The sequence below is a fragment of the Chiloscyllium plagiosum genome, unplaced genomic scaffold (genome assembly GCF_037043375.1).
Source record: "Chiloscyllium plagiosum isolate Xiang-an unplaced genomic scaffold, Cpla_swu_hap1 HiC_scaffold_20, whole genome shotgun sequence".
NCBI classification, from domain to species: domain Eukaryota; kingdom Metazoa; phylum Chordata; class Chondrichthyes; order Orectolobiformes; family Hemiscylliidae; genus Chiloscyllium; species Chiloscyllium plagiosum.
This window is the reverse complement of record NW_028270158.1, coordinates 20,654,791-20,680,311: the sequence shown is the minus strand read 5'-3', so window position 1 is coordinate 20,680,311 and position 25,521 is coordinate 20,654,791. Positions and strand designations below refer to the sequence as shown.

At 40.4% G+C, this 25,521-nt stretch overlaps 1 protein-coding gene across 1 annotated transcript in view; it reads right to left on the bottom strand.

The window, feature by feature from the left end:
• chlsn (cholesin) overlaps nucleotides 1-25,521 on the bottom strand; it is a 411,930-nt gene that overhangs the window by 175,160 nt on the left and 211,249 nt on the right. The window lies entirely within an intron of this gene.

The window sequence follows — 25,521 nt, the reverse complement described above, 5'->3', positions numbered from 1 at the left end:
ATCCCTTCAAAAAATAGTTACAGGGTTTTTTTGTTAAACATACATCTAAACATCACTTAGTTTGATGTCTCACCCAAAAAATTTGCATTGCTGGCAGGACAGCACTCCTGCAGTCTAATGGACTGATCTAATATATTTAATCACTGAAGCAAGCATTGAATTCTCATATTTTAATGTGGAGGTAATGGTCAGGGCAACTGAGCCTAGTAGACATTTAAGTTTAATGAGTGAAAAGAGCAAAAGGAAAGGGAAATTGTTTTAGATTTTATACCTTTCTCCACCCCTCAAATGTCAATTAAAGGATGCAAAAGGTCACAAAAATGTTTATGACTTGCACTATTTCAACTTTAGTAACAACAAACCAATTAGGTAATTCAATTGTGTGGGAAAATAGTCTAAAGTATGTTTCACACAAGGGAAATAAATACTGCAAACCAATGGAGGAGGGATTTGGAGGAGGAGGAACCAAATATTCACCAAAGGAGTAGATGTTAAGTAGGGGAAATATGATTGAAATGTACCAATTTGCAAATGATAGGAAACCAGATGTATTACCTAAAGTACACATGAAAGCCCTTAGAATTCCTGATAGACTGATCTCCATGGGATGTGCTTAGGTGCTTTAAACTTCTGGTGGGTAATTCCCTTGCTCTGAGAAATCTCTAACTCTTAGCTAGAATCACTGACTTTGGAGAGCTCCAATGGAACTAGCCTGAGCAGGAATACTGAAAATGCATTAAAGAGATTAAAACACTTTCAAACTCCTGTACAACTACAGAAATTGATTCCCCAATAACTCTCGAAAAAGTCCCCAATGACTCACTTCCCCTTCAACCGTCTACCAATGTTCCAACCCTACTAGCCGACCATAATTTGACCCAATTACCAGTCTCAATCACACCAACTTCTGATCCAACTAAACCCCCAACCTGACCTGACTCTCATCACCTGAATAACCTCTCTGAATTGTGCAAAGTCACTCTCCCAACCCAACTAGCAGCCCAAACCAATTTGCCCACATTACCCACATACTCCTCCTTCCACCCTACTCATTCACAGATATTCACGTTAAACATTTAAGCTTGCTTTATTGTAGGTTGTGCATAAAATTAAGGTCTGTGTCTAATCCTCCAATCCACACTACAGTGCTGCAATCAAATTTTTCAATGGATTCTGCACTCTGCATTTCTGTAGAAACCAGGCTCAGAAGACCCAGCAAGAAAATGCAGAGCAGCATTTGGCGTGGAAAGGTTCAAGTTAGACAATTCAACAATGACTTCCAATTCCTTGGAAGATTCAAACCAAAGTGATTGAGAATCAGAGTCTCCCAAAGAAGGCAGATGTGGCTGAAAGTAGGTCCTAACATTGGTGTGAATCAAATGATGCACCCGAAACTAGAGATATCTAATCAGAAAACTTGAGATGGGCAGATTTTTGGCCTTGAATAGCTTAATTAAACAGAAAAGAACAAGGCCAAGGATAGATTCAAAACAAAAATTGGATAAGGACCTCGGAACCAACATTATCAAGTAAATTCATATTTTAAAACAGAGAGGCTAAATGAGTTGGTAACCTGGTCACAGGGATGAGGCAGTGGAGGGGTTGCAACTTGCAAGGAGGCAATATCATTCTTCTAATTGGCTCTGAAATAAAATAGCTTCCAACCCACACATCTATCTCTGGCTGTGTACTTCAAATTCTTGACAAATTGAAAATGAAAGAACACAACAAAAGGTTGTTTGGGTCACAGTCGCAATAGACAGTGAGGGACAATAGCTCCCATTGTTGTGCAGCTTTATTCTATTTGTTCAGTACGGTTTTAATGTAACACGTTTAGACTCTAATTTTACTCTCATACTGCAGGTTTCTAACATCACATTCCATAAATTCTTCAAATCCTTTCACTTTTCATGTAAAGAACATTATTTGAATACAATAGGTTATTATCGTTTAACCTACACACAAGACTGCAGCTTATTTTTCTGAAGTTTCACACAACAGACTCAAACCAACTCTATAAAACAAAGTATTTGCTGTTTCACTTTTCAGGACTAAGTGCCAGGATATCTTCTGAAATACAATTGTTCTTCTGTATGATATCAGGATCTACTTAATATTAAAATTTATTACATGGAATACAAAAAAAATTATTTAAGCTGGAAAAATCAGAAATCATGTGCATTGGTCACATAAAATATTGTAAAAATGTCTACTTTTAGCCTTACATTTACAATTGTATTATTGACGCTAATAAGTTTTGAAATATAATTGCATGAATATGCCATTGTATTAGATTTTACAGTAATATTTCCTTTCAATTGAAAATAACTTGTGCACTTTCCTTGTACTTAGTCGCATAACAGAGACAGAAAAAGAGAAAATAACAAAAACAATAAAAAAGGGGTGAAGAGAGAAGGAAGGGGACAGAGAGGAGAAAAAAGAAGGCTAAGAGGAAGGGAGAGATCAAAGTTGTGAGAGAGTGATGGGCAACTGGGTGGGAAAGGAGCAAGGGGAGACAGAGGGAAAGGGAGTGAGAAAGAGAGGGATAGGGGTGGGAAAGAAAGGGAAAGGGGGTAGAAGAGACAGGGAATGGGGTGAGAGGGAGATGGAAAGGGGCTGGAGAGAGAGGGAAAGGGGGTTGGAGAGAGAGGGAAAGGGGATGGAAGGGGCAGAAAGAAGGGAAGTTGTGGGAGAGAGAGAGGGGTATAGAGAAAAATACAAGGAGATGGAGACTGGGAAGGAAGGAGACAGAGAGTGAAAGGATGATATGAGACAGAGAAGGAGAGAAAGAAGTGAAAGTGGGGAGAAATCCAGGGTGTGCATGTGAGAGAGAGGAGACTGAAGATAGGGAGGGGGAAGAGAGAGTGGAAGAGGGACGGTGAGGGTAAGAAGGAAGACAGTGTGTAAAAGTGGGAGAATGATAGTGAGAATGAGGGGAAGGGGTCAGACGAAAAGAAAAACAAAACAAAAGGGGAGATACTGAGAAAGGGCAGGGTTAAGAAGGGATAGGAAGCAGCAGAGAGAGAGAGAGAGCCAGGGTATGGGAGCAGCAGTAAGGGTGCATGTTGAATAAAATGATCAAGCCTCAAACTTGGTTATCAACAGTTCATTGCTTTGCAAACTGCTGACTTAATCTAGCATCTGTGGCTTTGTGGTTCAGCACAAACACAACAGGGGTAATATCCTTATATATTTGAACTGGCCTTATCCATCCACAGAAGGATCTGCTGTCTTACCATTTAAATCCCTCTAAGAGCACTGTAGCTATGGCAGAAAATGGCTGTAACATGCAGGGCGAGGTGCAAGCGGTGCACAGATATGTGTGTATTCAATTTGTGGACAGACTAGCAACAAAGGAACTCACCACAGCGTGTTGTGGCAACTGTGAAAAGCACTAGTTACCTGGTTGACAGACCACACAGGTGGTATGAGATATAGTAAATCATTCAGCAAACAGGAGGAAATCAACATGCCCAAACTGTAAAACAAGATGAATGAAGAATTCTTGTCAATTTCACCCTGGGATATAAAATTATCAATCGAAACAGTATATTTTGTTTCTAACATTACTGAGACCACTTCTTCCATTGAAAAAGCAGAGGTCTGACGATGTTGGAGGTATAATTAATCCAACACTAATACATGGTGCTTAGCTTAAAAGCAAGATGATGTAAGTTTGAAACAGGTACAGATTCCTTTCACTGCCACCCAAATCTGTGAATACAACAGTGTCATCTGTCCATAATTATCTTTGTGATGGCCTGCAGGTGCTGAATACTGATTGTCCCACAGCCTGGCTCACAATGGACTAATATTTCAGGTTCTGGCCTTATATCAGAACTAGGAAATGTTAGGGAATATAATAGATCATAACGAACTGAATGGTGGGAGGTTTGTAAAAAGAAAAAAGACGAGAAGGTCAATACTTAGACTGAACATAGAACAGATCAAATGCTGGTATGGTTGGTGGTGCAGGGTTAAAGGAAAGGGTAATGGAACAAGTAAAGAAACAAATAATATGCCCAGAGGAGGTGTGAATTGTAGAAGAAAAAGCGCTGCTGTCCAAATCATAAAAAAAGGAAAAAAATCAAGATAGTAAAAACTTGTAAAGATATGGTGCCCAAGACCTGGAGTAGGATTGGAACCACAATTTCCAATTTTTTTGCTGGCAACCAAGCTGTTGTTTACCATGACTTGGTTAACCCTTTACCAGGACAAGGGCAGGTTGATTTTTGAGTGAAGATGCAGATATTTGCTAAAATTTCATGGGAGGTGTGATAGCGTCATGGTGTTATTGCTGGACTTTTAATCCAGAGACCTAGGCAATGTTCAGGGACCTGGGCTCAAATTCCCATCTGCTGTGGCAGGATGTGAATTAAAAAAATTCAGGAATTAAGAGTATAATGATGACCATGAATTGATTGTCGGAAAAAAACCTGTCCGGTTCCCTCATGCCCTTTAGGGGAAGAAACTGCAATATAGTCGCTTTTACCTGTCCTCAGGGCCGTTAGGGATGGACGATAAATTCTGGCTTAGCCAATGACGCCCTCTTCCCATGAATGAATAAAAATGCAGTCAGAAGCAAAGTAAAGGTGCTCACTGCTAGAATGGCAGGAAGCTGTCCACAAAGATCCAGCAATCTCTATGGCATGATTTTTCACTTTCCAAACAGCAGTTCAAATCAGGCATCAGGTAAAGTAATGCCTTGGCCTGTGGCATCAGTAATGTCAATGAGCAAGCAAGGGCTCAATTGCATTAAAGTATCCAAATAAAGCAAACCAGGAAGTTAAAAGCAGTTAAATTAGCATTTAGATCTTCAGATAGAAAAATCAGTATGTAACTGTATTGTAACAACAGCTGAAATTGCTGAGCTCCACCACCTTTAACTACTTCATCAATGACATTTCTTCCACCTTAAGGTTAGAAGTGGGGATGTTCATCAATCATTATACAATGTTCAGCAACATTCGCCACATCTCAAATACTGAGGTAGTGCATGTCCACTGGCAACTTGACCTGGACATCATTCAGGCCTAGCTAAGAAGTGGCAAGTAAGATTCAGGGCACACAAGTGCCAGGCAATAACCATCTCCAAAAGAGAAAATCTAACTATATCCCTTTGACACTCAATATTATTACCATTGCTGAAACCCCTCTATCAATGTCCTGGAGGTCACCATTGACCAAAACCTCAGTTGGCCAGATAAATACTGTAGCCATGAGAGCAGGTCAGAGGCAGGGAATTGTGGAACAAGTAACTCAGTTGCTGAATCCCCAAAGCCTGTTCACCATCAAATCGGGAGTGTAAAACAATACTTCTTATTTGCTTGCATGACAGTTTCTCCAACAACATTCAAGAAGCTCGAACACCATTCAGGAAAAGCAGCACACTCATTATGACCCCATCAACCAACTCCAACATTCACTCCCTTCACCACCAATACACACTGGCAGCAGTGTGTATCATGTACAAGATATGCTGCAACAACTCACAGAGGCTCCATTAGACAGCAGTTTCCAAACTTGTGACCTTTGTGACCTGGAAGGGCAAGGCCAGAACATGCGTGGGAACACCACCACCTGCAAATTCCCCTCCAAGACACACACTATACTGCATTGGAAATACATCATCATTCCCTCACTTTCACTGGGTCAAAATCCTGCAACAATGTCCCTAACAACACTTATGGCATACCTCAATCACACACTGCAGTGGCTCAAGAATCTAGATCACCAGCATTATCTCAAGGTTAAGAATGGGCAATAAAAGCAATGCCTGTACTGTAAAAAATATTTTTTAACGAAAGTCAAGGTTGGTACTGTCCTCATCTGATATTCTGTCTAACTGAGACCAAAGAAGCAACACTAAGTTCTCCAGCTATACCGAAGCACATAAGAAACAACAGCATAAGTTTGCCCTTCAGTCTTTTGAATGTACTCTGCCATTCAATGGCTTACTGGTATATGGTTATCGGAATCCACAGGATTAAACCTGATTCAGTGGGTAGTGCTCCCAGCTCCAAGACAGCAGCTTGAGCACCAGTTGACATTTCAGTGTTTTATGGAAGGTGTGCTGCACTGTCAGAGGTGTCACCTTTCAGATCAGACCTTAAACCTGAAGTTCTGTCTGCTCTCTCAGGTAGATGCAATAGCTCGTACGTCATTTTATCGAAAAAGAAAACTAAATAAACAATATTTATGCCTTGGCTAAAATCTTGAAAAGCAGACTGTTTGATAATTATCATATTGTTGAATGGAGATTTCCAATGTACACATTGACAGCCATATTTTCTACATACAAGAGTGGCTACTGAAGAAGAGTCATATTGGATTTGAAATTGCCAGACCTGCTGAGTTTATCGAGCACATGCTATGTTTACTACATTTCACTAATTCAATGGACAGCACTTTGGGATGTCCTTAGTTTGCAAAAGGTGCTATCTATATACAAGTCTTTCATTTTTCTTCATTGTCTTTTCTTCACTTCACTGCCACACACCATCCTGGCCTGACACTGTATCACCAATTCTCTAACTCCCTCGCTAACAGGATTGTGGTGTCCCTATACTCTAAGGACAAGAAATGTTAGGAAGGCAGATCACCATCTTCTCAAGTTCAACTAGGAATGGACAATAAATGCTGGCCCAGTTAGTGACATCCACATCCCATGAATGAATAAAACAATGGTGTGGACCATCTGTACTGTAATGCCAGGAATGTATGTTGCTCCATCTGGTGGTGGAAGTGCAAAGCTACTGTCAGTCACAAAATGACAGAGGCCCATATACTGTAAAGAATGTGAGAAATACATAGAAGTGTCTTACAAAGTGTTACTGGCATTCATCCTTATTGCTGAAACTCAGTTTTTGTGAAAATCTTTATTAACCTGATTCATTAAGTTTCTTTAACTATTTTAGAATAGTGAATGACAGATGACAAGCCACGAGATACTAGTCATTGTTCTTTCAGTGTACAATTCAACAATTGAGCATGGGATGGTGTCAAATGGAACTTTTGTTCTGAACTGATCAAATGTGCTGTACGTTGGTTAAATCAACTCAAGAACAGGAGTGGTTAATTCAGCCACTAGGACTGCTCTGCTATTCAATTAGATCATGGCAGATCTGTATCTTACTTATTTACTGCCTTGGTTTCATAACCTCAGTATCTTGGAATTATGACTTTGGCTTCACAGAAGTTAAAAATAATCACACTTTAAACTCAAAACCTGGAGCTTGATTGAATGGGTATTTTTCTTGCTGCTGTCCATGTGGTTGGTAGACTGACAGTCTGACAAGTTGTTACTCAGCCCACAACTAAGTACAGAAATAAAATATGATTTCCCAAAATATATATTCGGAGGACAATTAGTTCCAGCTCTTTATTAACAATACATTATAGCACCATGCCTAACAAAAAATCCAGTTTAAAAATTTCCAATTGACCCTCAACTCTTCAACTGGATTTCCACTATGCCTTAAGTTCAGAATTGCTTCCTGGCTCCACCCCTCAAAAGTTCTAAACATCATTAAATCCCTTTGCTCTAAGGAATACAGGCCTCACAATTTAATTGTTTTGATCCAACAGACTTCGACCAAATTAAAAGACAAAAGAATAGCTACAACAATGAGAGAATGTTACAATCTGACATCTCTGAAAACTTGAAATTCTTGGAAAGATCAATGGCAGAGTTTCAGTCCAAACCACAGGTATTTTAGATGACTTTCTATTCTAGAATGCAGTTCACCTTTCATCAGGTTTACTAACAGTAACATACTGAAGCAAATATCTGTGCCAGTGTTATCGTTGTGCTGTACAAAACAGGACCTGCTCACAACAGAGTTCTTACAAAACTTTGAGCTTGCCAAAACCAATTTCAGAGCTGAATGTCTAATCCCATAATAAACATAGTAGCTAAACCACAGAATAGTATTGACTTTAATGACACAGAGTAACTTGTTCCTTCATATATAACATAACATTAATTCCAACCCTTTTCCTCAGAACTTATTCTCCATAAGGGGATAGTTCCACAGGCAACAGTTAACCCCTTGGTTCAATATTCATATAGCTATTATTGATGACTAGCACTCAGGAGTCTACTACATTCTGGCTAACACCAGAATCAAATTTAATCCCGTTATAATGCACTTCCATAAGGTTGCAATGTATCAAGATGAAGAAGGGCCTGTGCCCGAAACGTCGAATCTCCTGTTCCCTGGATGCTGCCTGACCTGCTGTGCTGTTCCAGCAATAAAGTTTCAACTTTGATCTCCAGCATCTGCAGACCTCACTTTCTCCTGCAATGTATCAAGACAAGGAGTGAAAGGCATGATTGATTTTTATCCTTCCTAAAGCTCCAGACAACTGGTAGCATTCCTGTCATTTCTCCAAGTGAAGGTGTGGAGATGCCGGTGTTAGACTGAGGTGGACAAAGTTAAAAATTACACACCACCATGTTATAATCCAACAGGTTTATTTGGAAGTACAAGCTTTTGGAGAGCTGCTCCTTTATCAGGTAGCTAGTGGGGCAGGATCATAGGACACATAACTTTTGGTAAAAGATCAAAGTGTCATACTACTGATGCGATGGGCATTTAGAATGGGTTGCAGGTTTCAATTCATTAATACGTAAATTCCAGAACTTCTTCCAAGTCATATTCCCAAGATAACTTTTTAAGGTTTTATTAAAAAAGGTGAATCTCAGCTCAGACAATGCATTAAAGGTGTGAGCTTACAGTCTGCCTGTATTACAGTCTTGAGTCAAACTTGAATAGAACCAGTCTGACCCAAGGTTGGAATACAGACAGACTCTAACCTCACATCTTAAATGTATTGTCTCAGCTGAGATGTCACTTTTTTTTGCCTCAAGAATGTCACTTGAAAGAATTTCTGGGATTTACATTTTAATGAATCAAAACCTATATTCCCATTCTAAGTATTAAAGACTTAACAGCAATCTAGGTTTATTAAAACACCACATCAGTTGTTTGACACTTTGATCTTTTACCATAAATTCTGTGCCCTATGATCCTGCCTCACTAGCTACCTGATGAAGGACCATCGCTCTGAAAGCTTGTACTTCCAAATAAACCTGTTGGACTACAACCTGGTGTTCTATGATTTTTAACTTTCTCCAAGTAAAGAAAAGATCAACCCTGATACCGTCCTCGTCTGCAAGTCTTTGCCAAGCACTGTTTTAAACTGCTGAGTCATTAGGGGAACCATTTAATATGATGTTCTACTGTGGATAGAGAGGTCTCAGTTCACCTGACCTGAAAACCATAATACCACACTGTCATTGAACAGACCTGAGCAAATATCACCTGAAGACAGGGAGTCGGTTTCTATACATCTTTGGTTTAAACCATCTCTACTTTTGTCCTGAATGATTATTTAACATAAGGTAAATGAAGGAGATTGCATGGTGCAATGGGTGGCATCCTGTGTCAGCCAGAAATTTGGGGATTTGTTTTCTCCATTAGGACGTGAGATCAAGGCAACTGCATTCATTATCTGTATCAACCTGTGAATCCTTCCAACATAGGCCAATCAGAGGTAGTAAAAACACAAGATTACTTGCCAGCCATGTAATGGAAAAAAATTACAGCCTCTGCCATCATTATCCATAGCTTCAGGTGACACCATGCCTGTAAAAGTATATGTTGTCACAACAACATGAATTCCTTGGGCTGCCAGTTGACTGGGTGGCCACTGTGGATCAGATTGCTGCCAATGGCATGGGATTTGACCATCATTCCAGCTAAGATAGATATGGGACTGACCTCCTAGCCCTACGTGTGACAGCAATTGCAATCCTGCAGGTCGGACCTACCTTCGAGCAGAGAATTGTAGAACAAGAAGTTGTTCTGAATGTGCTGAAAAACACTTCCAGTTAAATACAGTCTTTTGCCTTCAGCCCACTGCCATTCTGTCCCCCTCCCCAAACAGTTTTAAGTCAACCATACTTTTCACAACATCAGAGCCTAATTCAAGCCAAAGCTAAGCTTCCAGTTTCATGTCTTGTCCCACATAAAGACTGCCTACTTCTGACTCTGCAATATGACTTCTGAACTGTTTCTCATACCTCCAGATACTGCTATTTTAAGATTCTCCTGACTGCCAACTATTTAAACTTCAAATTCACACTGCAGAATTCCAATCAGTTTGTATACTCCATTCTCTTCTCACTTTCTCCAGTTATTCAACACTGTTCCTCAAACCAAGGCTTCTTGTGCATTGCCAGTCATACTTTCAGCTGTCTAGGCTCCAGGTTCTAGAATTACCTCTCCAAAGCTCTCCATCAAACTCATTTCTTCAAACACCATTTTTAAAACTCACCACTTTGATCTACCTTTCACCTTTCCTCACATATTTAGCACAAAAACTATTTTATACCTGATTACACATCTGTCAAGCTCCTTTGAACATTTTCAAGGGTGACACATAAAAACATGCAAATTGTTTGCAAGATCCCGCTGACAAGTAAACAGCTAAGCCTCGCAGCTAACTTTTGTTTGTAATGTCCCAACATGTTAGTATTAGAATCATCTGCAAAATGTCTAACCAGATAGAAAGCAGGCTGGTTATCTCACCAAACCCCAACTCAGCAGTAGGAAACCAGTGTAGGAAACAAATTTCTGCTTTTATGACACTGAATTCAACTTTGGGGTTAAAGGCTTTTCCCACAAGTTTCTTAGAGGAGAAAGTGAGGTCTGCAGATACTGGAGATCAGAGCTGAAAATGTGTTGTTGGAAAAGCGCAGCAGGTCAGCAGCATCCAGGGAACAGGAGAATCGATGTTTTGGGCATAAGCTTTCCTCATTCCTGAAGAAGGGCTTATGCCCGAAACGTCGATTCTCCTGTTCCCTGGATGCTGCCTGACCTGCTGCGCTTTTCCAGCAACACATTTTCAGCCCACAAGTTTCTTAACCAAACGCCAACTGCGACAAGAAGGGTGAACATATTAACTTACAAACTAAGAGCAGGTCTACATTCCTGCCTCCATAGCTCACCATGGAATAAATATGCCATGTGATGCCAGCTATTGTTCAGTTGGTAGCACACTTAACCGAGTCAGAAAGCTCAGTGGTTAGCATTGTTGCCACAGAGTGGCAGGGAACCAGGTTTGATTCCAGCATTGGATGCCTGTCTGTGTAGAGTTTGCTCATTCTCCCCATGTCTGTGTAGGTTTCCTCCCACACTGCTTTCCTCCCACAGTCCAAAGATATGCAGGTTAGGTGAATTGGCCATGCTAAATTGCCTAAAGTGGTCAGGGATGGGTAGCATAGGTGCATTAGTCAAGGGTAAATGTAGAGTAAGAGGCTAGGGGATTGGATCTGGGTGGGTTACTCTTCGGAGGTCAGTGTGGACTTGTTGGGCCGAAGGGCCTGTTTTAACACTGAAGGGATTCTACAAAGTCTAAACTCAGAGATTTGAAATCACAATCTGTTGACAGTTGAATGCAGTAATGAAGGAGGCCTGCACTGTTGGAGACTGAGGTCATATTAACACTAATTACAGTCTCAGATGGATAATACAAAATATGGATTATTTGGAGAAGAGGAAAACTGGATTACTGTATCTACTTACAACAAAAATTATGATCTTATAGGAGTAAAATTACTAAAGATGCTGGAATCTGTACTGAAAACTGCTGGAAATCACAGTGGTCAGGCAGCATCCATGGACAGAGAACAAGCTAATGTTTCGAGTTGAGATGACTCTTCATCAGAGCTCTGATGAAGAGTCTCTAGAATGGAAATGTTAGTTTGCTCTCTCTCCATTGATGCTGCCTGACCCTCTCTGATTTCTAGCATTTTTTGTTTTCAGTTCAAAAAGATGACCTTAGTGTAGATTAAAACACACTTCAAACACCGAGATTTGTTTTCATTAATCAAGCTAGCAAACACCATGCAAAGATGAAGTGTGAAGCAGAACCTGCAGTGGAGCAATGGTTTCTCAAGCTCAGGACAGGTTTCTTCCAGCCTGGAAGAACAGCTATCCAACACCAGCTATCCAACACCAGATGTTCTAAAGTGATTTACAGTTAATACATTGGTTTTGAAGAGTAGTCATTGTTGTCATGCAAGAAATGCAACAGCCAATTTGCACACAGCAAACTCGTACAAACAGTAATGTGATAACAAGCAGATTATTCATTCTTTTGTGATATTGCCTAAGGAATAAATATTGGCCAAGATTCTCTTCATAATGGCCACCTGACAGGGCAGATGAGGTCTCAATTTAATCTCTCATGCAAAAGACAGCAAATCTGACTCACCTGCAGCACTCTTTCTGTCCTGCACTGGTGTCTCAGCCTTGACTATGTTCAAGCCTTTGTGTAGGTCTTGAATCACACTTTCTGGTTCAGAATTGAGGGAATTGTACACTGAATTCTGGTTAGTTATAATTCTGGCATTTTGTAATTTCATCTCTCACTTCCAATCATACAGCCTGGTCAAACATCCTTTTTCCTCCATCACAAATATTTATATGAAAAAAAAAGCAAATTAAAGCATTTAAAGAAAATGCAAACAACAATGAACTTGCACCTATATCATGCCGGCAGATTAATCTTAACCCCTGGCATTCACTGGCTCTATCCCTCCCCTAGCAACTGAACAAGAATTACAGCAAACTTGGTGTTGTATATGACCAGAGACATTCTTCCAAAAATGTCTACATCAGCACAAAGATCATTTATTTCCATTTGGGAAACCTTGCTTCAATTAATCTACGACTGAAATTCTCATTCATCCAACACTCTCCTGTTATTTCCAATGTCCAACCATCTGTAAAAGTTTGAATTCATCTAATACTTTGCTGCCGTGCCCTTATTTCCACCAAGTCCTGTACATCCATCAACCTTTTGCTCAATGACCTATATTGGTTACTAGTAAGCAACATTCCTGATTTTAAAATTTTCTAAGTATTCAATTCCTTCCAAGGCCTCTCCTTCCCTAACTCTGTAAACTTCTTCAGTCCCACAGTCTCTGACATATCTGTGCTCTTCTACTCGTGGTATCTTGAGCACTCCTGAGTTTACTCGCTGCATCATGGGCAACCATGTTTTCAGTTGCTAGAATTCCCTCCTGATGTCTCTCTTTAATTCTTTACTATGCTTTTTGAAACCTACCTTTCTGATCTAATTTCTACCTAAATGTCTGTTTATGTCGTTTGGTGTCAGATTTTGTTTTGACTTTGAACAACTTCTCCTTTAACTCCTCTCACAGCCACATCTTTGATCTTAAGAAAGTGAGTACCTGCATTGGCCCCAGTTATGCCTGTCTCTTTGTAGGATATGTGGAACATTCCTTATTGCAATTTTACTCTGACCCCTTCCCACACCTTTTTTCTCTGGTATATCAGTGACATCATCAGTGCTGATTCCCTCTTTCGTTCTTGGGTGGCATGGTGGCTCAGTGGTTAGCACTGCAGCTTCACAACACCAGGGTCCACTGTCTTGTGGAGTTTGCACATTCTCCAGGTGCTCCGGTTTCCTCCCACAGTCCAAAGATATGCAGGTCAGGTGAATTGGCCATGCTAAACTGTCCATAAATGTTAGGTGCATGAGTCAGAGGGAAATGGGTCTGGGTGGGTTACTCTTCGGAGGGTCGGTGTGGACTGGTTGGGCTGAAGGGCCTGTTTCCATACTGTAGGGAATCTAATCTAAACTGAATAAAGTATCAATTTCTATCCCACTCTCACCTTTACCTGGTCTATCTCGGACTCTTCCCTCCCTTCCTCGACCTCTCCATTTCCATATCTGGGGAAAGGCTGACCATCAATATCCATTATAAACCCACTGACTCCCACAGTTACCTTGACTACATCCTCTCATCCTGCTTCCTGTAAGGACTCCATTCTGCCAATTTCTCCAACTCTGTCACATTTGTTCTAACATTGCCACCTGCTGCAAGAGGAGCCTCAGAAATGTCCATCTTTTCTGAGGATTCCCCACTACCACAGTCAACAGGGCCTTCGCTGTGTCCAACCTACCTCCAGTACTTCTGCCCTCACCCCTTTCCTTCCCATCACTTAAAGGAGGGTACAATAGGGTCCCCTCACTTATTACTCCATCAACTTCCACAACAAAAGGATTATAAGCAGCCATTTCCAATGGGATGCCACAAGACACATATTCCTTTCCACTTCCTTGTCAGAATTCCACAGTCACCTTTCCTTCTGAGACACTCTAGTCCACTCCTTCTTCATTCCCAACATGTCCTCATATCCCCATGGCACCTTCCCACACAACTGCAGAAGTTGCAACATCTGCCCATTTACTTCTCTCTCCAAAGCCCCAAACATAATTTCCAGGCGAAGCAGCAATTTACCTGCACTTCATTCAATCTAGTCTGCTGTATTTACTGTTTGCAATATGGTCTGCTCTACACTTGGGAGAACAAATGCAGGTTGGGTGACTGCTTTGCGGAAAACCTATGCTCTGTCCGTAAAAAATGACACCGAGCTTTCAGTTGTCTGCCACTGTAACATACCGCTGTGTTCCTATGTCAACATTTCTGTTGCTGGTTTGCTGCTGTGTTCCAGTCATCCTCAGCTTAAGCTCAAAGAAGAATACTTTCCGCTTGGGGCCACTGCAACCGCTAGGGTTCAACATTGAGTTCACTAAGCCTTTCTTCTTTTTTAATCCATGGTTCTGATATAACTTGGGTTCTTTTAGTGCAGTCACCCATTCTCTCTGACTCTTAGTCCTTAATATCACTTATTCAGTTTTTCTTCTGCTTTTTAGGATCTCCTTGTTTTCCATCCCATTTTGTATCTCTCTCTCTCTCTCCGCACTCCAGCTCACTTCTCTCCTTCCTGCGTTCCCTCCCCCAATTTTGTCATCAGCATGAATACCATCTTTTCTGAGATGCTAACAGTTCTGATGAAGAGTCATCATGCTCAAAACCTTAACTCTGCTTTGTTCCCACAGATGGTCCCGGACCTGCTGAGTTTCTCCAGCTATTTCTGTTTTTGTCTCAGATATCCAACATCTGAAGTCTTAATCTTATTTAAACTGCCATCTTTTCAAATCCTTCCACAGATTTGACCCTCGCTATCTCTATAATCTCCTCCACCCCTACAACTTTCCAAGACATGCTCTAATTCTGGCTTGTTGTACATTCCCAATTACAAATGTTCTACCACTGGTGACCATACTTTCAGCTGTCTAGGTGCCAAGCTCTGGTATATCCTAAGCCTTTTCATCCCCATACTCACATTTGTCTTTTGAGACACTCCATCAAACCTCTCCCTTTGATCAAGCTTTTGATCATATCACCTAGTTCTTCCTTCTGTGGCTTGGTGTCATATTTTGTTTTATGATGCTGCTGTAAAGCAACCTAAGATGTTTTATCATTTTAAATGGGACAAATGCTGTTTTTGGAAACTTCTGTACCATTCCAATGTCGACCGCATTTTGGTCTCTCTTCCAATGCTGTCAGGTCAAGGGTAATTTCTTTTGGAACAATGACATATAGTTTTTGCATGCGAACCTAAATAATAGTGCAGGGGTTTCTATAGGGATTTACTCATTTTCGCAACTTTATTAGGAATTGAGTTGCAGTTCATCACAGGAAGCAGTGAACATAAATCTCAAACAACAGGTATTTTCATTAATTTTAACTGACAACAATTTTTTTATTCATAAGACAAATTGGTTCATTATCATATCTATCCCTGTGTCATACTCCAAGGATGCCTAGAGAGAGGCAGGCAATTAATTAGATCAAAGAAAGGTTTGCTGATTTAATTACTACCAGATTCAATAAAACTTTGATTTTTAGTAATTTCTAGAGAGTAAGGGGTTCCTCAGGCTTTCAGGATCTACAGTAAGCTCTGCTAGGTTTACATCACAGCCAACTTTATAAAAATAGTCCAACAGGTTGCATTTTCATTCGGTTCCTATTATTAATACGTGGAATACAAGGTACCAAGTTCAAGAAAATAGCATAGCATCTTCTTATTAAGGATCAAGAAAGTTTTTTTCTTACAAAGTTCTTCTTTCTAGACAATACTTATCTTACAACCAATAACATCACATTATTTATCTGATCTTTGTTGTGGGAACTTGCTGTGTTTAAATTGGCTATCATGTTTCCCTACATTACTTGGAGATGCCAGTGTTGGACTGGGGTGGACAATGTTAAAAATAACACGACACCAGGTTATAATCCAACAAGTTTATTTGGAAGTACAAGCTTTCAGAGCATTGCTCCTTTGTCAGGTAACTAACAGAATAGGATCATAGGACACAGGATATATGGCAAAAGATCATAGTGTCATACACTGATGTGAGATATTGAACAAACTTCGATACTGTTAAGTCTTTCATCTCTTTGAATGGGGTTGCAAGTTTCAATTCATAAATATGTAAATCCCAGAACTTCTTTCAAGTCACATTTCAGGCATAAGCCCTCTCCCATTTCTCAGATAATGCTTTACCCGAAGTATTTTTCCAGCGCCATGCTATTTGACTCTGATTTCCAGCATCTGCAGTCCTCACTCTCTAAAATGACTTTGTCTGTGGGTATGATGGAATGGTTTTGTTTAACAAAACCTGGAGAACAATGAACGACAAGAGTGAATCCTCCATCCTTCTCTTCAGATCCCTCGGTGGCCTCACCCCTCCATGACTTACCATTTACTCCAACCCTCAAATCTCTGTGCCCCTCCATCTCTGGCCTCGAGTGTAAACATCATTTTGTTTGCAACTGTTCTGCAACTGACGGCCATGTTTTCAACTGTGGTGGCCTCAACCTCGGAATTCCCTCCTGGACTTTGGCTCTCCATTTCTCTTTCTCTTTTTCTCTCTTTTATTTCTCTCTCTCTTTCTGTCCCCTATTTATTTAATTTCTTTGACTACGCATTTGGTCACAACTTTAGTCAGTCTTTCATTCCTGTGCTTTTAATGTTTTATTATGTTAGTGGTACTATCTCCTTGAACCCTTCTTTGCATTCTCCACCACATCCATCTCACAGCAGTAACAGCATTCTCCATCTTTGCTACTGCTGCTGTGAGTGAAGTGCAGAGCATCTGGGTGAGCTTGTTTCCTCCTGTTTGGCATCCCCGTTCCTCGCATCCAACCTGCAGTTTGAGGCTCATTATGAATGTGGACATTTTCTAATTAGAATGATGGCTATGCTAGTTTTTACTTCTTCTTCTCAAACTACTTTGTGCAAGTATAATAATTGTTTTGTTTTTCAAAATCTATAATGTTCTTAAATAGATAGTGAATTGCTTTTTATTCAATATCTTTTACTACTTTTGCCTCTATTCCCCTTAATCCTATCAGAGATAAAGTTTCCATAAATCCTGTATCAGTTACAGTATCTTACCCCATGACAATTATTCAGGTGTATTTCAGGACTAGATTATTGGGACACAGTCCAGTTGTGGAAGCTATCACAGCTGAATCTATTTGTCACCTCCTTCCACCATTTATCCATGCCGGCTTTCACTGGTGCTCTGTATAGTGACCAGGAATTATAATACACTCACCATAGTTGCATTGTTATACAGATCTGTTCAAGTTAGAATGTTATCTCAAAAGAACATTGTTGGGCCACGAAGACAATCACTGCTCCTAAAGTCATTTCCCACTTCAGCAAGAATCACTGAATCAATTACACCAAAGAACCTTGAGTGAATCTTCCTCTTCTTAGACCAGGGGAGCTTTATGGTTCAAAGTCTAAGACTTCATTGGCAGTACATCCCTGCTTCCAAACTAGGTAGTAGATGTTTGCTGAGCTTTCACAGGAACACAGGCTTCCTATTTAAATCAGTCAGAGATTTGACTCAGGTCATGTATTTTTATGAAAGCTCTCTCACTTCTCATATCGCCTGTAACATTTTGAACAGGTTGATTCGAAAATATTTGTAACCACGTACAGAAGTTCCCTCTCCAACACAGTGATAATAATGCATGGTGCCTTGTCCCTTGAAAAGAACTCAGAAGTATAACCACAAATTTAAATACGTCCAACCTTATAAAGTTTTAACAAGCCTTCCACCATATGTGCAGTGATGTTTTAATGGTTAATGATTTGTTATCGTGCTTTAGTTGAGTAACACTTTCTCAGATGCCACTGCAACAATTTCCTCAACACATCATAAAAAAATCATTAAAAACATTTGGTGTCTGAATTCAGTGTGCTGTAATTGAAGCAAGTCAATTTGCAGTAAATATGAATGCCTTGAATTCAGCTGACCGTAGCTCTTAGTTGAGATAGCATTCTTGGTTTTGAAGAGGATTTGGAAAGATACAGATTAATCGGGAAGAGCCAATAAGGATTTGTTAAGGGAAGGTCACCTTTGAAAAATTTGATCAGATATTTTCAGGAGGTAACCAGGAGTGGTGATAAGGGTCTACTTAGGCTTTAAAATCCTTTGATAAGGGATGCCAGACTGGTCAAGAAAATAAGAACCTATAGGATCCAAGACAAAGTGGTATGTTGAATCTAAACTTGACTGAGAGACAGGAACAGAGGATGAGAGCAGAGGGACGCCTGTGATTTGAAGTCTATTTCCAGTGGGTCCCACAGGGCCTGGTGCCCTTGTCGGTCAATAACTAGGTGCATAGGTTTCAGGTAAGAGGTAGATGACTGAGAGAAGGGTTGAGAAAAATAATTTCACTCAGAGGATGGTGGGAGCCTGGAACTCATTACCTGAAAGGGTATTGAAACTCTTGCAATATTTAAGCAGTTGTTTGGTATTTACTTGCGCTGCCACAGCCTCCAGGAATTAGTGTAGTCAGAACTTTGTTGACCAGCATGGATGTGATAGGATAAATTACCTCGTTCAGTTCTGTAAATGGCTATGAGTCTATGAGATATATTACTCAATTCCTGACTGCACATGAGTTCAAATCTCTTCTAAGTGTTTTCACGCCAGTACCTCCTTGGCAGTTGAAAACGTGGTGGAATTTTGGCATGGGTGGTCTATTCATAGGCGAGGTAAATTTCAGAGAACAACAGATACTGTTTGTGCCTTTAGAAAGTTCTGTGGCCTGACAAACTCAACCAGAACAAGTAAAATGTAGAGGTGATCGATGTACCACTGTTGCTTATATTGAATTTCTTCAGTCTATTAACATGAAGCCTAAGTGCTAGATCCCGAAAGTCCACAGACTACTATTAAGAAAGGCTACCATGAGGAGAATTGGCTTGTGGTAGCTAAGCAAGCATTCAGAGCAACATTCTTTTTTGTTTAATAAGCACTTCTGATGAGAAGGATCAAGTCAGAAATTTAAGTATCAGATTAATCGTCAGCTAAAAGGAACCTGAGCTACATTTCGACCTTTGCGATGTGTATTTTGTAAAATCTTACTTTTGTGTTTTTGCAATAGAAAATTTATTCCATACAAAATAAACATTTAGACTATATGTAAAAATGGACTTTTGCACCAATACAATGAGTCAGGAAGTCATTTTCTCATGTGTGGAAGTTGGTTAAAAGCTGTGGTTTAGTTGGGATACCCTTGCCTCATGGCCAGAAAGCAATGGGTTCAAAGTCCAATTCCAGAGGCGTTAGCACAGAATTCAGGCTAGCAATTCAATGCATCACTGAGAGAATATTGCACTGTCAGGAGTACCATTTTTGACAGAAAAATTAAATTGAGACCCTATTGGTCTCTCAGATGCACATCTTATAACCCATGACATCAATCAAAGGTGATCAAAGGAGTTCTCCCTGATGTTTTAGCCAATGCTGTTCCTCAACCAAAATTACTCAAAACTAATGATTTTGTCATTATCACCAATGTCCTTTGTGTTTTGTATTAACATGCTGCAGTATTTCTTACATCAAAGTGACAACACTCCCAACATACTACATAGACTCTGAAGCACTCCGAAATGTCTTTAGATGAGAAAGGTTCTATATTGTTGTGGTTCTGTTTGCCGAGCTGGGAATTTGTGTTGCAGATGTTTCGTCCCCTGTCTAGGTGACATCCTCAGTGCTTGGAAGCCTCCTGTGAAGCGCTTCTGTGATGTTTCCTCCAGTATTTATAGTGATTTGTACCTGCCATTTCCGGTTGTCAGTTCCAGCTATCCACTGCAGTGGCCGGTATATTGGGTCCAGGTCGATGTGTTTGTTGATTGAATCTGTGGATGAGTGCCATGCCTCAAGGAATTCCTCCTCGATGCTGCCTGAACTGCTGTGCTCTTCCAGCACCATTGATCCAGAATCAAGGAATTCCCTGGCTGTTCTCGGTTTGGTTTGTCCTATAATAGTAGTGTTGTCCCAGTCGAACTCATGTTGCTTGTCATCTGAGTGTGGGGCCACTAAGGATAGCTGGTCATGTCGTTTCGTGGCTAGTTGGTGTTCATGGATGCGGACCGTTAGCTGTCTTCCTGTTTGTCCTATGTAGTGTTTTGTGCAGTCCTGACAACAATGAGCACCCGAGCTACAAATCTTCTTCCAAACTTTAAAGGTTCTATATAAATGTATAATATAATACATAATTTATTTCTGCCTTTTAAACTTGCAGAGGAGGATAAATTTAGCAAAATCAAGGCCCCCTAAATGTGCACTTACTCAGCAAATAGTTCTCCAAAGGACCAGTATCCAGCCTTAGATAATTTGTAGTATTCAAGAAAGAAATGCCTTCTTTAAGAGAACATCAATTGAACTGATGCTTTCTAAAAACAAAAGATGGAATGAACAACCAAATTACAGAGAATGAAAGCAATCCTGCTACTGCTAAAGAATATCAGTTTCTCCCCCACTGAGCAAAATGATTCTCCTGGAATAGTTTCTAGCTGTGAAGTCCCTTCAATGTGAAAAGAGAAACCATGGCAATTTCTCCTGAGATACATGTAATACAGATACCCTGACCAGAAAAAGAAATATGAAGATTGGGAAGATGAAAGCTTAGTCAAAGCAAAACGTTTAAGGATGATCTTCAGGTAAGACAAAGAGATGAAGAGAGGCTTAAGAGGTGATTTCCAGAGACTAAAAGAACTGAAGGCTCTTTCTCCAATGGTGGATGAAATGTGGGGGTAAGACACACAAAACGTAAGGGTTCATGAAGTGTATAATTAATTGAAACATAGAAACGAAGACAACTGGGGCAAGGTACAGATAGAGGAAATGAATGAAGAAAAGTTTAAACATGAGGTATAAAGTGCACTAGAGCTAATTTTAGTGAACAAGGATTGAAGAGATAGGCGAATCACAGTTGATACAGGATAGATCACAACAAAAGATCAAGTATAGTAGAATTCAACTGTAAAGGCCATCAGAGTGGGATAGGAAAGCCATAGCAAGGGATAACCTAATGGTGATAACTTTCCTTACAGCAAATATTTATTATTTCTTTATGGGTGTGAAGCCAGGGCTACCCCAGCACTCTCAGTGACAGTAAGTACAGATTCTTTGAACAACACAACTATATTATGTCGAGTTATTGCTGTTTGGTTAGACAATACTTTGAGAAGAATGTAAAGCTCCTGCCAAGCCAAGTGCAAGTAGCTTTGACAGTAGGAACAGCCAGGCAAGAAAGGTTTCAAGGGTCTGACTTAGGCAGTGAACTGGATAATCTGACAATATTGGTTGTGGCCCATATAGATTCTGCTGTGTTTCCTATCAACCCAATATAAGTAACCTGTGGACTTGCCTGAATCCATACTCCCCAAAACGTCTGCTTCACCTCTTTCCCAAAACTAATTTTTTCAACTAATTTTTCAAATGACACCTCCTGAATTCCTTAATCATAGCTCATAACTATATAACTTCTATGTTTTCTTCCCTTGGTAGAAAATTCTTGTGAGGTTTTCTGCATGAAAGCTATTGTGTGACATAACCAGGACTATTATTAACTCTCGAGGGCTCTTTCTCACATGCATTAACCCAACACACCGAGTCTGGGTTCTGCAGAAACTGAGTAAAAGACTACCACTTAGTTTTTATTACAGGCATTCGAATAGCTCTGCTCTGACGCATCTCCTGATTTCTCGGGGATGGAAGGGAGGAGGAGGTATGTTAATTATATATTGTGTGTTCATTATATTTAGGTGGTGGCAATTAACTGGAATTTGGATTGGAAGTGCATGATAATGTAACACGTCTTTGCACATTAAAAATTCAAAAGCATACAAAAGCATACGTCTCTCCTTCACTGTCTGGCTTAGATCTAATGAGGGTAGCAAAGAGAGACAGAAATCCAGAGACAGTTATATGAATACCGAACACATTCTCCACTGAAGTAGAAAGGCAGAAGATAGCAATCTCATGCTGGAATGTCAGTACATCTGCTGGTCATAGCGTGTAATTTATGATAATCAAGAGCAGCGTGATGAAAAGAAGTTAAATTCCATTGATTTATCCCTAGCCTAAGAAAATACAATCGTGACACAATATGTGCTTATTTGTTGGTGAGGGTGAATGTTGGTACCTGGACATAACCCTGAATGTAAATGAAGCAAAAACTAAACAGTTTCAATACTTTCGTACATTCTCAAGATACAGTTGTAGTGTTTGCTCTTCTGCAGGTCAAATCTAGAGAGCTACCCCTTTTAAAACTTTAATTTAAAAACCTTGTACTCCTACAGAATATACTCTACAAATCATCTACTAGACAACCATTTACAAACCATTTCAGATTTATTTTGAATTGGAAAGCTGAATTTTTCATACTGATTACACGGACAAATTTTAGGGATGGAGCAAAAAGAATAGGAACATCTGGATAGGAATAATGTGATCAAGGATAGTCAGTATGGTTTTGTGAAGGGCAGGTCGTGCCTCACAAACCTTATTGAATTCTTTGAGAAGGTAACTAAGGAGGTGGACGAGGGGAAAGCGGTAGATGTGGTGTATATGGATTTTAGTAAGGCGTTTGATAAGGTTCCCCATGGTAGGCTACTTCAAAAAATACGGAGGTATGGCATTGAGGGTGAGTTGGAGGTTTGGATTAGGAATAGGCTGGCTGGAAGAAGACAGAGGGTAGTAGTTGATGGTAAAGGTTCATCTTGGAGTGCCGTTACTAGCGGTGTTCCGCAAGGATCTGTTTTGGGACCATTGCTGTTTGTCATTTTTATAAATGACATGGAGGAGGGGCTAGAAGGTTGGGTGAGCAAGTTTGCGGATGACACGAAAGTCGGAGGAGTTGTTGACAGTGAGGAAGGATGTGGCAGGTTACAACGGGATATAGATAAGCTGCAGAACTGGGCAGAAAGGTGGCAAATGGAGTTCAATGTAGGTAAGTGTGAGGTGATTCACTTTGGTAAGAGTAACAAAAAGACGGGGTACTGGGCTAATGGTCGGATACTTGGTAGTGTGGATGAGCAGAGGGATCTTGGTGTCCATGTACACAGATCTTTGAAAGTTGCCACCCAGGCAAATAGTGTGGTGAAGAAGGCATATGGCCTACTGGCTTTTATTGGTAGAGGAATTGAGTTCCGGAGTCCTGAGATCATGTTGCAGTTGTATAAGACTCTGGTGCGGCTGCACCTGGAGTATTGTGCACAGTTTTGGTCGCCATACTATAGGAAGGATGTGGAGGCACTGGAACAGGTGCAGAGGAGGTTTACCAGGATGTTGCCTGGTATGGTAGGAAGATCGTATGACGAAAGGCTGAGGCACTTGGAGTTGTTTTCATTGGAGAAAAGAAGGTTTAGGGGTGACTTGATAGAGGTGTACAAGATGATTAGGGGTTTAGATAGGGTTGACTGTGAGAACCTTTTTCCACATATGGAGTCAGCTATTACGGGGGGGGCATAGCTTTAATTTAAGGGGTGGTAGGTATAGGACAGATGTTAGGGGTAGGTTCTTTACTCAGCAAGTCGTGAGTTCATGGAATGCCCTGCCAGTAGCAGTGGTGGACTCTCTCTCTTTATGGGCATTTAAGCGGGCATTGGATAGGCATATGGAGGATAGTGGGCTAGTGTAGGTTAGGTGGGCTTGGATCGGCACAACAATCGAGGGCCAAAGGGCCTGTACTGCGCTGTATTCTTCTATGTTCTATGTTCTAATATGGTGGGTCCTCTCATACTGTACTCTAGAGACTGGACAGCCACTTCAGTGAGGTAATCTGTGCCACATTGAATGTTAAAAGGTGCGTTTGTGTGTGAATTGAGAGACCAGGTCTAACAAATACCATATTCTGGTTACCAAGAATTAGTTTGAAACATTCCTGACTCATAATATCTGAAGTGCAAACATTCCCAATGTCAGAAATCCACTGTTCATTGTTAGGTTATTGTCCTCTGGCACAAACACAACAGAACCTCAGTTTGTCCCGCTCCAAGTTCATTTAATTAATCTGAGTCACAATGGGGCTCAAAGATCAAAGCTGAAAAGTCAATATTTAATCCACTACATGGTCTACTCCCATCCAAAAATAAGGAAGAAGTTTATGTTACATAACAAAAATAAAGTGGAATTTGATTACAATCTTCTATTATTGAATTGCCATGGAATAATGATAAGTGTAAGCTGTGTAAGCTGAAATCAACAAGTTCAAAGCTTCCACGTTTTCTGTTTTGAGCAACATTAACATAGGCCTAATGTCAAGTTTTTTAATCTTAACAAGGCAGCTTAGAAGCAAATCATGGAGCCTTAGAGGACTCAACTGAAGCTTAAGTTACAGGTGCCAACAGATTTTGCTTTTGTAATTTAGGATTTGCCCAGTGATGAGGTCTCTGTTAAGACTAGAAGACCTTTATAGACCTCAAGACATATGAGGCATGAGGCATTTGTTGGAATACTCCCCACTTGCTTGGTGGGTGCAGTTTGACATTATCCAGGACAAAACAGCCTGCTTGATTTCCATCACATCCACAAACATCCACTCCCTCCACCACTGAAGCTCAGTAGCAGCAGCATGTACCACCTAAAAGATGCTCTGCAGAAATTCACCAAAGATCCTCCGGCAGCTCCTTCCAAACCCATGGCCACTTCCAAGGGGAGCAGATACATGGGAACACCACCACCTGTAAGTTCCCCTCCAGGCCATTCACCATCCGACTTAGAAATATAGCACTGTTCTTTCAGTGTCACTAGGCCAATATAGTGGAATTCCCTCTCTAACGGTATTGTGGGTCCAACATGTAGCAGGTGGACTGCAGCAATTCAAGAAGGCAGCTCACCACCATCTTCACAAGGGCAAGTAGGGACTGGCAATAAATGCTGGCCAGCCAATGATGCCCACATCCCAAGAATGAATAACAAAATAATGACCAACTCTGGTTCACTGCATTCCTGAATGTTTCATCGCAGGACATTGTACAGTAGTAATGTCACTGGACTAGTGATCCAAAGGTCTAGGCTGAATCTCACAATGACAAATGATGAAATTTGAATTCAATAAAATCTGGAATTAACAAGCTTATCTAATCATGATCATGTAACTATTGTTGGTTATTATAAAAGCAAATATGCTTCACTTATAACCCTTATGAAGAAAGTCTATGTAGACTCAGAGGCCCAACCTAAACACTTTAAGGCATGGCTGGTCCCCTATGTCCTACATGCCAAAGTAGAGGATGATTTGGAATATGTAGAGGAATTTGG